The sequence below is a fragment of the Schistocerca gregaria genome, chromosome 2 (genome assembly GCF_023897955.1).
Source record: "Schistocerca gregaria isolate iqSchGreg1 chromosome 2, iqSchGreg1.2, whole genome shotgun sequence".
Classification (NCBI taxonomy): domain Eukaryota; kingdom Metazoa; phylum Arthropoda; class Insecta; order Orthoptera; family Acrididae; genus Schistocerca; species Schistocerca gregaria.
In genome coordinates, this window is record NC_064921.1 from 577,080,862 (window position 1) to 577,096,213 (window position 15,352).

Below are 15,352 nucleotides of genomic sequence, written 5' to 3' on the forward strand. Positions count from 1 at the left end.
CGAGCATGTCACACTACGTAATAAGATTTCTGTGAATGTAGCAGTGGACCCAACATCGAGCAGTGCACATTACACAAAAAACAACAGGACCATGACTCACAGATGCAAGTACCAACAATATCTGGGTCAGAGTCCACTATCTGCTCTGAGCGCTCACCTCGTCTCAACCCCTCGGGATTTCCTCTGAAAGGCGAGCTGCCTCTTCGAAGGGAGTTGGTCCGAAACCACAGGCCTAGGCCGCTGTCCTACGTGGCTCATCAAGTGTCCAGCTGCACTACTGCGAATACTACTGGCAAAACAGACACAAGGTAAGAGAAGAAATTAATATAAAAGTAGAAGAATCAGTCCTATGAATCTCTGCCATGACTGATTACAAGGTCTAACTATTTTATTAATTCATGGGAATAGGGTTCAGACAATAGCACATTTTAAATCATGGTGAAAGAAATTTACCGAAGTCATCCGCAAGAGAGCTTTGAAATTATTCAATGGCGAGAAGTAAAAATTTGTGCCAGACTCCGTTTTCCCACTTTATGTGAGCGATCGTCTTAATCACTGAGATTATTCAAGCATGCTTCACGTCTGTCCAAATTCCCAGCTTGTCACACACTAGTTTCGTAGCGCACCTGTGCTCATTTCTCGTGTCTTGACAAAGGATAGAGATAAGATGAGGGGTTAAAGTTCAGTCTACAGAAAGACAAATTTCCGGGCAGCTTGAATACTTGCAGCAGCGCAGAGCACTGTCACGGAGCACCTACAAAAAGCTACAGATTTTGGCATTTGATAGGATTCTCGCAGCAGGAAACTCAGGATGCTTAGGAGTCTCATTAACACGTTAATTAGCAGTCAGGCTAACTTCTACATTCAAGGTTAATACTAGACATTAGAAAAAGCAAAGAAAACAACTGGCTGAAAAACAGATGTTAATGTTTGTATCAGTAGAATGAGTACTAGCAAAAGTAACAAACACTAGCAGCATTTAAAATACAAACTCTGAGAGCAACAGCTCAAGTGAGCAAAATAGGTTTGGTGGAGCTTACCGAGGCTGGCAACGAGCGAAACGGAATGGCACTCCAACGGTGTGACTCTCTCCGAATACAGAAAAATGTGTTTTTGTAGAACTGTAGTGGCAGACAGTTCCTTTCTTCCTCCATCCGGGCCACCTACCCAGTTGCACTCTACGGCCTTCGACCAACCTGACAAGCGTCTCTGTAGCTCCATGGCATCTTTGGCTAACCACATTCAGATTCCTCCTCTACTCGGTAGGTAGGGATATTGTTGGACTTTAACAGATTCCAAGTTTGGTAGCAACAGCGTTCAACTGAAAGCTGAACGCCAGTGTTATGTCGGTATTCCTGCTGGCACGCTATAATGGTCGCAGTCTATTATTACTTTTCCAACAAACTATTGCTTTACGTCACTTGTCCCCGCCCAGAGGCCTTCCATGACTGGGGACTACCGTTGTAGCACTCTAAACTGTGTAAAAACTGCCTGTGTAACCCATTAACGCTGCGGTCCTTGGGCACCAGTATCAATCCTGCTGCGTGCGTTTTTGTGACCATCTCTTGTGGCGCCTCACAACAGTACCAAGGCGGTCGATGGATTCACAAGTTAAGACTCTGAAGTGAAGCTTCTCCAGTGGGACAGCTACTTAGAGAGTCTGATATCCGCAGCGCTGTAGAGTTACGTTGACCTTTTAACGACCCTGTCGGTATTCCTGCAGGCACGCTATAATGGTCGCAGTCTATTATTACTTTTCCAACAAACTACCCGCACACATTATCTCTTCAAATAATTCCTTCTGGGACACTATGATGACTGTTTCAAGTGAGAACATTGATTGTTACAGCATCACGAATTATAAATTATTCAAACATTCAGCATTTCAGTCTACATGCCGCAATTTGCTGCCGATCACACCCGAACGAATGCACTGTTGAAGCTCGGCTCACTCCGTCTTGGCCGAGAACACAACTGCAACTAACTAACACCACAACAAGAACTGTGGTCGAGCTGTTCTAGGTGCTTCAGTCCGGAACCGTGCTGCTGCTACGGTCACAGGTTCGAATCCTGCCTCGGGCATGGATGTGTGTGCTGCCCTTAGGTTACTTAGGTTTAAATAATTCTAAGTCTAGGGGACTGATAAACTCAGATGTTAAGTCCCGTCGAGCTTAGAGCCATATGAACAATAACTGGGGTCCAACATATTGTCAACAAGCGAACATGAAGCTATACTGGTACCCAAGGCTACAACAGGTTTAACGGAGAACTTCATCCTTAACATACGGCAATTACATTGCCATTTGAGGACACTGTGCCCTCACAACCTCTAGTAACCCAAACGCTAGAACCTTTTTCTGCTCTCTGCATTACATCTCTTATTCTATCTCTTTATCTTGGCGTGCCGTTACCGGCTTCCAACAGCGTTAAGCTTAGCAGTCTACAAGCCATTACATCGGGCTGAAATGACATATTTACCTCAAAGAGGAAAATTCTTTACTTGGGTGCACCTGAATTATTTCAGCGCCCACATGTGACTGTGGTCTATACGCATCTTTCATTATGTATGCTAGTAAATACGGTCGCAGAATCATGACAGAGTGGTGTCTGTTCTTTCGGACATGTGCCATGTCAGAAATATCAGGCACAACACGTATCATAGCTTTTAAATGAATTATGAATTAACATGAGGCAAGCCAGTCCAGCAATAGATTGCTTCGTACCAATAGCACTATCATCAATGTATGAGATTTTCACTCGGCAGCGGAGTGTGCGCTGATATGAAACTTAAAGGCAGATTAAAACTGTGTGCCCGACCGAGACTCGAACTCGGGACCTTCGTCTTTCGCGGGCAAGTGCTCTACAATCTGAGCTGCCGAAGCACGACTCACGCCATCCTCGAATTGCTCTTCAACAGTGAGAAGCAGGGATGTGCTTAAAACATCGTTGTAGACCTGTGCTGTGATAGTGCCAGGCAAAACAGCAAGTGGTGCAGGCCTCCTCCATGAAAAACACGACCACACGATAACATCACTGCCACCGAATTTTACTGTTGGCACTACACACGCTGGCAGATGACGTTCACCGGGCATTCACTTTACCCAAACCCTCACACCCTGCCATCGGATCGCCACAATGTGTACCGTGATTAGTCACTCCACACAACGTTTCTCCATTGTTCAATCGTGGAATGTTTACGCTCCTTACACCAAGCGAGGCGTCTTTTGGCAGTTACCGGCGTGATGTGTGGCTTATGAGTAGCCGCTCGACCATTAATTCCAAGTTTTCTCACCTCTCGCCTAACTGTCATAGTACTTGCAGTGGATTAGAGTGTGTTGGTCTGGATACATGTCTGCGTATTACACATTACTATCATTTTCAACTGTCGGCGGTCTCTATCAGTCAACAGAAGAGGTCGGCCTCTACGCTTTTGTGCTGTACGTGTCCCTTGACGTTTCAACTTCTCAATCACATCATAAGCAGTGGACCTAACGCTATTCAGGAGTGTGGAAATCTTGCATACAGAAGCATGACACAGGTGACACACAATCACCTAACTACGTTCGAAATCCATGAGTTCCGCGGGCCGCCCCATTCTGCTCTCTAGCAATGTCTAATGACTACTGAGGTTGCTGACATGGAGTACCTGGCAGCAAGAGGCAGTACAATGCACCTAACGCGAAAAACGCATGCTTTTAGGGTGTCTGGATACTTTTGATCACATAGTGTAGTTACCGGTGGATTTCACTGCACTGTCCCCTCATGTGGAAATAAAAGTTTAACATCCAAAATTATCCAGACATCTGAAACGATGGTACCTTGCACTCAAAAGAGAAAGTGGGTAACGACCAAGATTTTTCCAGTAGACAGTGGAGCGATAGGCATCACCGCTGATAATTAATTTATAGCATTTGTTTTTCGCTGTTATTCGACTTTATGCTTTCTAAGTACAACGTTCAAGTTCTGAATTTAAGCCCCTACTACCTCGATAGCCTAGATTCTACAGAAGTTTGAAGCTAGGTCACATTACATTGTCAATTAATGTTCCCACGTGGCTGTAAAGCTCAAGTCTGTTTCTCTTTGGTGTTTCGCATGTGTGGAGTTAGCTTAATTCCGACCTCTTCTTCTTTCTCTTTCGCGTACCACAGTGTTAAGTTACTCTTCGCTTTTTGATACTTTGAACCTGAGAATGTCTGGTCATGCTGTTAATAGTCACCTATAACGCTTTAAATAATATTTTTGATCTTAGACAAAAGCAGTTACAGTAACAAGAAAAGCAGCCTTAGAAGGTAAAGGAGAATAAGATCAATGTGAACTCTGGGGTAGTTTTGTAACAGTTCTTATTTAACTACAAGATAATATGTGTAAAATTACTCTTATAAATTTCGGTAGAGATGACATCATTTCACATGGGCATTCATCATGATCCTGTTATCTTTGGAAGGCCAGACACAAATATTCAGGTCATTACTTACATAACTTTATCATATTTCCAGTAACATAACTGAGCTTTTACAATCGTTTCATCCCAGATGGGCCTGTAGATGACGTAGGTCACCCTCCATTCTCGTTCCTTCATCTTCAACTGTGGTCCGCCAGATGCAGGGTAAAAGATGGCTAAGAGGATTTCGTACAGATATGAGAGTTTTTGGGAGGTTTACTGGAAAGTAATGCCACCGATTTTTAAATCTGATATAAATATTACTCGTCGATATATCTGCTTCACTGGCGCCACGTGGCAAGCTTCTGTCTCTAGAGGGTTCCGAATTGTAGCGTATAACATGGCGGTGTGTAACGAAACTACGTCGGTGCGTGGGAAACAGCTCATACAACTGTAATCACGAACCAGAAATATTTGTCGACATGGTCACTGTCTCCTTCTGCGTAACGGTGTCAGACAACTCACTAATAATGCGACATCTGCAACGCCTTGTTTCAACTGTCATCGATCATCAACCACACAGTTACGACATGCTTCTATCGTATTTCACTTGTTTCCAAAACGTATAGCACACCGCCGACGACGTCACGTTGATAGCGATGAAGCGGTGCAAGCTAAGATGAGGTTGTAGTCCCGTCAATAACATAAAACATTCTACATTGACAGCAACAACAAACTGGCCTCTCGTTGGGAGAAACCTGTTTGTTGCCAGATTAATTATGTTCAGAAATAAATATGTATACATGAAGTGTAAGGATTTAGAATCCGAATGCAGTTTGTTTTATTTAAAAATCTGTAAGAGTTTTCACATAAAAATTCGGAAGCATTACATTTCAGCACCCTATTATCTCTCCTACTTCTCTGACAATCAAAAACGACAGAATGTTTGTACTTATCTGGCCCCGCTGTGTCGTATATGTGTTATAGGGACATCATATATTAGGTTATGAGACTAAACACGCTACTGTATTTGATTTTATTGTTTATTACTGTAGGCTTATTTCGGCGAGATTGCCGTCTTCAACTTCTCTGTGAAAAGTACATTGTTTCGTACGATATTTATAATTTTTACAGAAATGGGTCAAAGTGTTATACATTGATGATTTGCAACATACCTCAATTGATCTTGATAAAAACATCACACTGATGTCTCAGATGCTGTCACACTATTAAATAAGATCCCTGGTTTGATGTTGTTGAAGCTACAGTAGATATTCAACTTTTGTTGGAGCATTTATTTGTGTAATTGTTGTACTATGCAAGTTTACTTCATATAATGTTTCTAGACAGTTGTACGGACACTTGAGTGAGCGTTTCTGAATAATTACAGGCTATTTGCTTCTATAGTTCTCTGTTAGGTTATACATTTGTCTCACAAGTTGCGACATGGTTGCCTTTGACTGATCAGATATGTTCGCTTTTTTTTTTTTTTTTTTGTCATCGGTCGACTGACTGGTTTGCTGGTTTGATGCGGCCCGCCACGAATTCCTTTCGTGTGCTAACCTCTTCATCTCAGAGTAGCACTTGCAACCTACGTCCTCAGTTATTTGCTTGATGTATTCCAATCTCTGTCTTCCTCTACAGTTTTTGCCCTCTACAGCTCCCTCTAGTACCATGGAAGTCATTCCCTCATGACTTAGCAGATGTCCTATCATCCTGTCCCTTCTCCTTATCAGTGTTTTCCACATATTCCTTTCCTCTCCGATTCTGTGTAGAACCTCCTCATTCCTTAACTTATAGGTCCACCTAATTTTCAACATTCGTCTATAGCACCACATCTCAAATGCTTAGATTCTCTTCTGTTCCGGTTTTCCCACAGTCCATGTTCCACTACCATACAATGCTGTACTCCAGACGTACATCCTCAGAAATATCTTTCTCAAATTAAGGCCGGTATTTGATATTAGTAGACTTCTCTTGGCCAGAAATGCCTTTTTTGCCATAGCGAGTCTGCTCTGTCCGTCATTGGTTATTTTACTGCCTAACTTCATGACTTCGTTACCATCAATTGTGATGTTAAGTTTCTCGCTGTTCTCATTTCTACTACTTCTCATTACCTTCGTCTTTCTCTGATTCGCTCTTAAACCATACTGTGTACTCATTTGACTGTTCATTCCGTTAATCAGATCATTTAATTCTTCTTCACTTTCACTCAGGATAGCAATGTCATCAGCGAATCGTATCATTGATATCCTTTCACCTTGTATTTTAATTCCACTCCTGAACCTTTCTTTTATTTCCATCATTGCTTCCTCGATGTACAGATTGAAGAGTAGGGGCAAAAGGCTACAGCCTTGTCTTACTCCCGTCTTAATACGAGCACTTCGTTCTTTATCGACCGCTCTTATTATTCGCTCTTGGTTGTTGTACATATTGTATATGACCCGTCTCTTCCTATTGCTTACCCCTACTTTTTTCAGAATCTTCAACAGCTTGCACCATTTTAAATTCTCGAACGCTTTTTCCAGGTCGACAAATCCTATGAACGTGTCTTGATTTTTCTTTAGCCTTGCTTCCATTATTAGCCGTAACGTCAGAATTGCCTTCTCGTGCCTTTACTTTTCCTAAACCCAAACTGATCGTCACCTAGAACATTCTCAATTTTCTTTTCCATTCTTCTGTTAAGCTGATTGTGCGATAATTCTCGCACTTGTCAGCTCTGGCCGTCTTCGAAATTGTGTGGATGATGCTTTTCCGAAAGTCAGATGTTATGTCGCCAAACTCATATATTCTACACACCAACGTGAATAGTCGTTTTGTTGGCACTTCCCCAAATGATTTTAGAAATTCTGATGGAATGTTATCTATCCCTTCTGCCTTATTTGACCGTAAGTCCTCCAAAGCTCTTTTAAATTCCGATTCTAATACTGGATCGCCTATCTCTTCTAAATCGACTCCTGTTTCTTCTTCTATCACATCAGACAAATCTTCACCCTCATAGAGGCTTTAAATGTATTCTTTCCACCTATCTGCTCTCTCCTCTGCATTTAACAGTGGAATTCCCGTTGCACTCTTAATGTTACCACCGTTGCTTTTAATGTCACCAAAGGTTGTTTTGACTTTCCTGTGTGCTGAGTCTGTCCTTCCGAAATCATATCTTTTTCGATGTCTTCACATTTTTCCTGCAGCCATTTCGTCTTAGCTTCCCTGCACTTCCTATTTATTTTATTCCTCAGCGACTTGTATTTCTGTATTCCTGATTTTCCCGGAACATGTTTGTACTTCCCCCTTTCATCAATCAACTAAAATATTTCTTCTGTTACCCATGGTTTATTCGCACCTACCTTCTTTGTACCTACGTTTTCCTTCCCAACTTCTGTGATGGCCCTTTTTAGAGACGTCCATTCCTCTTCAACTGTGTTGCTTACTGCGCTATTCCTTATTGCTGTATCTATAGCGTTAGAGAACTTCAAACGTATCTCGTCATTCCTTAGAACTTCCGTATCCCACTTCTTCCTGACTAATGTCTTGAACTTCAGCCTACTCTTCATCACTACTATATTGTGATCTTAGTCTATATCTGCTCCTGGATACGCCTTACAATCCAGTATCTGATTTCGGAATCTCTGTCTGACCATGATGTAATCTAATTGAAATCTTCCCGTACCTCCCGGCCTTTTCCAAGTATACCTCCTCCTCTTTTGATTCTTGAACAGGGTATTCGCTATTACTAGCTGAAACTTGTTATAGAACTCAATTAGTCTTTCTCCTCTTTCATTCCTTGTCCCAAGCCCATATTCTCCTGTAACGTTTTCTTCTACTCCTTCCCCTACAACTGCATTCCAGTCCCCCATGACTATTAGATTTTTGTCCCCCTTTACATACTGCATTACCCTTTCAATATCCTCATACACTTTCTCTATCTGTTCATCTTCAGCTTGCGACGTGGGCATGTATACCTGAACTATCGTTGTCGGTGTTGGTCTGCTGTCGATTCTGATTAGAACAACCCGGTCACTGAACTGTTCGCAGTATCAGACTCTCTGCCCTACCTTCCTATTCATAACGAATCCTACACCTGTTATACCATTTTCTGCTGCTGTTGATATTACCCGATACTCATCTGATCAGAAATCCTTGTCTTCCTTCCACTTCACTGACCCCTACTATCTCTAGATTGAGCCTTTGCATTTCCCTTTTCAGATTTTCTAGTTCCCCTACCAGTTTCAAGCTTCTGACATTCCACGCCCCGACTCGTAGAACATTATCCTTTCGTTGATTATTCAATCTTTTTCTCATGGTTACCTCCCCCTTGGCAGTCCCCTCCCGGAGATCCGAATGGGGGACTATTCCGGAATCTTTTGCCAATGGAGAGATCATCATGACACTTCTCAACTACAGGCCACATGTCCTGTGGATACACGTTACGTGTCTTTAATGCAGTGGTTTCCATTGCCTTTTTGCATCCTCATGTCGTTGACCATTGCTGATTCTTCCGCCTTTAGGGGCAATTTCCCACCCCTAGGACAAGAGAGTGCCCTGAACCTCTATCCGTTCCTCCGCCCTCTTTGACAAGGCCGTTCGCAGAATGAGGCTGACTTCTTATTCTGATTATTTATCAAAATTTAGGCAGTGGCGGGGATCGTACCCGGGTAAGACGTTTTGATTATAAATCAAAGACGCTACCACTAAACACACCTAAAAATGAAAACAACCATGCACCAGTAGCGCCTATTAGACACAGAGGATCCGACAGCCGATCAGTTCCAGTCATTCAACGAGGAAGGAATTATACGGCTCGTGCTGTCTGAAGTTCAAACATGCCTAGACGGTAAATACCACGGTCCGATCGCGTCGGCATTGTTACTGTATGCCAGGAAAGGCTCTCTACGAGGGAAGTGTCCAGGTGTCTCGCAGTGAGCCAAATCGATGTTTTTCGGACATGGAGGAGATACAGAGAAACAGGAACAGTCGATGACATGCCTCGCTGAGGCCGCCAGAGGGCTACTACTGCAGTGGATGACCACTACCTACGGATTATGGCTTGGAGGAACCATGACAGCAACGCCACAATGTTGAAGAATGCTTCTCGTGCAGCCACACGACGTCGTGTTACAACTGAAACTGTGCGCAATAGGCTACATGATGCGCAGCTTCACTCGAATCGTCCATTTCGAGGTACATCTTTGCACCCATGCCACCATACATCGATGTACAGATGGGCCCAACAACATGCCGAATGGACCACTCAGGATTGGCATCACGTTCTCTTCACCGATGAGTGTCACATATGCCTCTAACCAGACAATCATCGGAGACACGTTTGTAGTCAGTCCAGTCAGGCTGAACACCTTAGACACGCTATCCAGCGAGTGCACCAATGTCGAGGTTCCCTGCTGTTTTGGGGTGGCATTATGTGGGGCCGACGTACCCCGCTGGTGGTCATGGAAAGCGCTGTAACGGCTGTGCGATACGTGAATGCCATTCTCTGACCGATAGTGAAACCATATCGGCAGCATTTTGGCGAGGCATTCGTCTTCATGGACGACAATTTGCTCCCCCATCATGCACATTTAATGAATGACATCCTTCAGGGTAACGACATCGCTCGATAACGACATCGCTCGACTAGAGTGGCCAGCATGTTATCGAGACATGAACCCTATCGAACATGGCGGGGATCTACGCAGTACCGCCGTTGAGGAGTGGGACAATCTGTACCAACAGTGCCTTGATGAACTTGTGGATAGTATGCGATGACGAATACATGCATGCATCAATGCAAAGGGACGTGCTACTGGGTATTTGAAGTACCGGTGTGTACAGCATTCTCGACCACCACCTCTGAAGGTCTCGCTGTACGGTGGTACAAGATGTATTCTGTGGTTTTCATGAGCAATAAAAGAGGCGGAAATGATGTTTATGTTGATCTCTATTCCAATTTTGTGTACAGGTTCAGGAACTTCTGGAACTGAGGTGATGAAAAACCTTTTTTGATGTGTGTAGAATAAATTTCGTTTACCTTGTTAATTTGGTCACAAATTATTTGTAGTCATAATACCGGTTGAGGTGTAAAATGACCATCTTCATATCTGAACAGATTTTCAATAAAATTATGCATCTAATGTTTATGTTTCAAGTCGAACTGTTCATTTACACTTCCTTCAGAGTAGTTTTTCGTGTGTAAATACGCATCGATTTCTTCAAGAACATTCCCTCGCAGACCTTTCTCTGCAAAGTGGAAATTTCGAAAGCCCGTTCTATATCGTCCACTGTATGTCGTTGGCGTTCAAGTGGTGAAACAATGTTGTCAGGTTATTAACGATCTCTCTAATATGTTCACGGTATCGGTTAAAGGAGTTCCGTCCAGTTTGGGCTATACAGAATTTACCACTTACATTACACTGAATTTTACACATGTATGGATTTCAATTAAAAGTGTGTCTGACATGGATATAGGATTTCGATCCTAATGTTCAGTCTGTATATCAAGAACGCCATGTTGGAAATAAGAGGAAGGTTGGAATGTGGGAGTGAAATCAACGGTTTGAGACTGATATTCCAAGTGAAAGTGAAGAAGAAGAACATGATCTGTTAAATGGGATGAAAAGGCTACTGAGTACGGAATATGGTTTGAGAGTGCATCAAAGAAAGGCGATTTTTATGAGAATTAGAAAAAATGAGAACTGCAAGAAGCTGATCTTCAGAACTGGCCATCACGAAGTACAAGAAGTGGAGGAATTCTGATATCTAGGCAGCAAAATATCCCATGATATTATCCCGGAGTAAGATGGACACAATAAGCAGACTAAAACTCAGAGCAAGGACATTCCTGGTAAAGAGATATTTACTGGTATCAAAGATGGACTTACATTTAAGGAAGAAATTTCCGGGAACGTGCGTTTGGCACACAGCATTGCATAGTAGTGAAACTTGGACTGTGGTGAAACCGAAATAGAAAAGAATTGCAGTATCTGAAATGTGGTACTACAGAAGAAGGATGAGAATTAGGTGGACTGAAAAGTAAGAAACCAGGAGGTTGGCATTAGAATCGACACGGAAAGCAACATATGGAAAACCCTGACTAGAAGAAGGAGCAAGATGATAAAACATCTGTTAGACACCAAGGAACAGCGTCCATGGTACTACAGTAAGATATAGAGGGTAAAAATTGTAATAGAATACACACAGAAAATAATTGAGGAATTAAGTTGCAATTGCTACTATGAGACGAGAAGTCTGGCAACGAGGGAAATTCTTGTTGGGGCATATAAAACCAGGAAGAAAACGACTGCTACCATCTTTCTTGACAAAGACTCCACAAAACAAGTGACGGAGCTGTAATGTGGTCCCTAGACGCTCGTCGTACTTTTACCCCTTCCAGCTATCTACGATCATCAGCCACTCCGACTGTTTCTTGACAGTGTTTCCAAAATAAAGTATCGTTTCTGCATGATCAAAAAATGCAGTAAGTACAGATCTCCACTTCACGTAATTCATGAGAACCCCATGAATAAATACATGTTAATATAGGCAACGAAGAGAAAGAAGTCGACTACATGGGGTTACAAGTTTGGCGGTAAACCTCATGTTGTTTATATATTCAGTGACATCAGTACGAGGTGATATGAATATGAACAAGCTCATGAAATCAGTAATGGGAAAGGTATTTTTCAACAGACGTCTTGGCGTACTCTTCATAGCCCCTTGTCGCCTACTTGGTCGCAGAAAACTTCGGTCCCTGGAGACGGAGTGCGTCAGGTCAGAAAAAGTGAGTTGAAGAAAACTCGCCCACGGCCTGAAGCATATGACAGCTAAACATGACATTTTTATGGAAGTGTGTTTGTAGTGGTTTATACGTTGAGGAGACAAGCAGACGTAATAAAGCAACGTAAGAGCCCGTTGGCTGGAAAATAAGCAACAACGGTCGAACTAACGCGATTATACCTGGGTTAGAGGAAGATCAACTACAAAGGAATACTTTGCAGCAGCGGTGTATATTGTTGCAGTATTGAAGGAGCCAGGATGCCTCATTAGGCGCTGGGAAGCTAGCCTTCCCGACGTCTCTCACTCTCGGTAATTGGAAGTACACTACCTCTTGCTATGACCGCAGAGCACGCTGGCTGCATGTAACTTCACCCGTTCGCACAGACATCGCCGCTATCCCCCTTGAGCTGGCAGCCCTCGCCCATTTCATGAGACTTGTCCTCCTGAAGAATTGAAATCACCAGTATTTCTCATGCAGCTCGTTTTGGAAGAATTTTTGTATCCTGAACAATCATTCTGTGTATGATCGTTCTCACTCAGTCATTGAAAATAACCCACCATTACGTTTATGCTTATTTCTAGTGATTCAAGGCATACGCTTCCCAACGTTAACGTCTCATTACCTGAGACCAGTGTTATTTTCGTAATATTTCACTTTAAGCAGTTTTAACAGTATATCGTATTTTAATTTGCTTGTAGTAACCAGCTTGGTACCCATAACACCGAATTAATTGGAAATCATAGCCATAATTAACCCATACACCAACTGATTAACCTATAAATTCAAACATCAATGCAAACATCACAAAACATTATAGGTTTGTCTCTGTGGAATACCTCTTAAAACAGATCCTAATTCGTCTTTTTGTTTCATTTCTATATGGTTGGTTTGAACCAACTTACCATGATTTCCTCCCCTGAGCCGATCACTTCATCTCAGAGTCGCACTTACCCTGAACTTTTTGTTATTTATTTCGTGGACGCAATTATTTAAAGCGTCTAAACATTTTTGTAAAATCATGGTTTGCATACTGTTGTATTGTCACTCCATTACACAACCAGTTTCACTCAAAACAGATCATTTTCAGGTACAGGGCGACTTCACCAAATGATATATGACAACCCGCGACCATTATCAAACGTCATATTAAGAACCAACCTTTAAGGCCGAAACGTATACACTGAGGTGCTAAAAGTCATGAGATACCTTCTGGTATCGTGTCGGACCTCCTTTTGCAGCCATGGAGCACCAACTAAATGTTGCGTGGACTGGCGTCGCTGGAAGTCACCTGCACAAATGTTGAGTCCTTCTGCCTCTATAGCCTTCCACAATTTCCAAAGTTCTGTCATTGCAAGATTTTGTGCACGAACAGGCCTGACGATAATGTACTCTAGATGTTCGGTAGGATTCACATCAGGCGACCTGCTGGAATAGTCCAGAATTTTCTTCAAAGTATTCGCGAACATTTGTGGCTCCATGACGTTTTGGAACATGAAACCCATGAACGGGTGCCAATGATCTCCAAGTAAGCAAACGTAACCGTTTCCAGTCAATTATCGGTTCCATTGTACCAGGGGATCCATTTTATTCCATTTAAACACTGATCAGACTATTAGGGAGCCACCATGGCTTCATGGAATCTGCCACAAACTCGAACTGGACCATCAGCTCTCATCAGCTGAAATCGGGATATTTCAATAGACGACGGTTTTCCAGTTCTCTACGGTCTAACCGATATGGTCAGGAACCCTGGAGAGGCGCTGCAGGCGATGTCGTGCTATTAGCAAAGGCACTCGCGTGGGTTGTCTGCTTCCATAGCCCATTAAATTTCGCCGCTCTGTCCCAACAGATATTTTCGCCTTACGTTCCACACTGATTTCTGCGGTTATTTCACGCAGTGTTGCTTGTCTTGAAGTACTAGCAACTCTAAGCAAACGCAGCTGCTCTCGTCCGCCACCGCGTTGTCCGTGGTGAGAGGTAAGGCCTCAGATCTGGTATTTTCAGCACACTCTTGACGCTGTAACGAAATGTCATTTGCATCTAGCTCCAACTACGATTCCGCGTTCAATATTTGTTAACGTCTGTTGTGCGGCCCTAACAATTTCGGAAATCTTTTCACATGAATCAGCTGAGTACAAATGACTGCCCCACCAATACACTGCCGGTTTATACCTTATATAAGCAATACTACCGCATTTTATGTATGTACATATCGCTACCCATGACTTTTGTCACCTCAGAATATAGCTCACAGTAGAAGTGTGTCAGAGGCTCTGATGCTATATGAACTGGTAAACTGTGTTTTATGGAACGTGAAGTTAAGAAAACTTTCTTACTGTAAGGCGTCTTTGGGCTTTGTAGCGTAGATCAACTGTGGCATATACACCAAGTACTACGTGGTCTTCAGTGCTAGATGGACAATTTACAACTGTGTAATTAACGGTGACGGCATAGTGCATGTGTCTGGACGTATTGAAGTGCATCCTGCCCAACGAAATACACATATAATTTAGGTGTATATTGTTACCATACACTTTTGCAATTTTGCGTAAGTACCTTATCTAAATCTCATACAGAATTTTCCATGAGTGGTTACAACATTTGATGACTAACTGAAACCCTCAGCTGCCGACAGGTGTTGTTGATATACCTCGATGTCGACAGCTGAAAATGTGTGCCCCGACCGGGACCCGAACCCGGGATCTCCTGCTTACATGGCAGACGCTCTATCCATCTGAGCCACCGAGGACACAGATGAATAGGGTGACAGCAGGGACTTGTCTCTTGAACGCTTCCCGTGAGATTCACATTCCCAACTGTCCACAATTCTGTGTATGGAATGTACCTTATAGACATTCGCCCATTCACGGGAAGAGTGCAAGAATAAGTCCCTGCAGTTGTGCTATTTATCTGTGTCCTCGGTGGCTCAGATGGATAGAGCGTCTGCCATATAAGCAGGAGATCCCGGGTTCGAGTCCCGGTCGGGGCACACATTTTCAGCTGTCCACATCGAGGTATATCAACAACACCTGTCGGCAGCGGAGGGTTTCTGTTAGTCACAATTTATTCCAGGGAAAAGCTGCACGGTCATCAACAGTATTCTGTTCTTTCGAGAACAGTTAATGTCTTCATGTACATAGTTACAACATTTATAATCGTGGAATTGATTACAGGAGCTGTAGTTTGAATAGAACTAATCATAC

The 15,352-nt window shown here is 42.9% G+C and overlaps 1 non-coding gene across 1 annotated transcript; it reads left to right on the forward strand.

Moving 5' to 3' along the window:
• The first annotated feature begins 15,064 nt into the window (after positions 1–15,064).
• On the forward strand, positions 15,065–15,138 carry Trnai-uau (transfer RNA isoleucine (anticodon UAU)). Its single transcript has one exon. It is a non-coding gene; the product is annotated as a tRNA-Ile (tRNA).
• Positions 15,139–15,352: the final 214 nt, after the last annotated feature.